The sequence below is a fragment of the Ixodes scapularis genome, unplaced genomic scaffold (assembly GCF_016920785.2).
Source record: "Ixodes scapularis isolate PalLabHiFi unplaced genomic scaffold, ASM1692078v2 PGA_scaffold1__304_contigs__length_218370807, whole genome shotgun sequence".
NCBI lineage: Eukaryota > Metazoa > Arthropoda > Arachnida > Ixodida > Ixodidae > Ixodes > Ixodes scapularis.
The window spans coordinates 193,131,900-193,132,339 of NW_024609846.1; positions in this window are offsets into that span (position 1 = coordinate 193,131,900).

Sequence of the window (440 nt, forward strand, 5' to 3'; positions counted from 1 at the left end):
CATCGGATGGGCAGAACGTTTCTAAACGGATCCTAGTGATAATAACTTTAATTCGGTGGGGTCCCAGGTAACGCCAGCGTATTCCAACTTACTAACAAGTAATCTTTTCGAAGAAAACAGTTTAAAGAACAGAGGAACCAGAGAAAAAGTTTATTTTCAATACACGGCTAACAATTGATTACGTATGGAATTTGAGTATTCCAGGAAATATTGTCAGCAATGTGTACACCAAGGTAGTTATACTAAGATACGAATTTAAATCTAATGCCTTAGATGAGGTAAAGAAATCAGCTGTTATACTGGCGTGATATTGTCATGAATTTACACTTGTCAATATTCAGTTCAATTTTCTATTGATTACACCAATGGAGAACATTGTGAAGGTCAGAATGATTGTCACAATGTTCGTGGGCCAGTATGTGAATTAGTTGTAATAACGT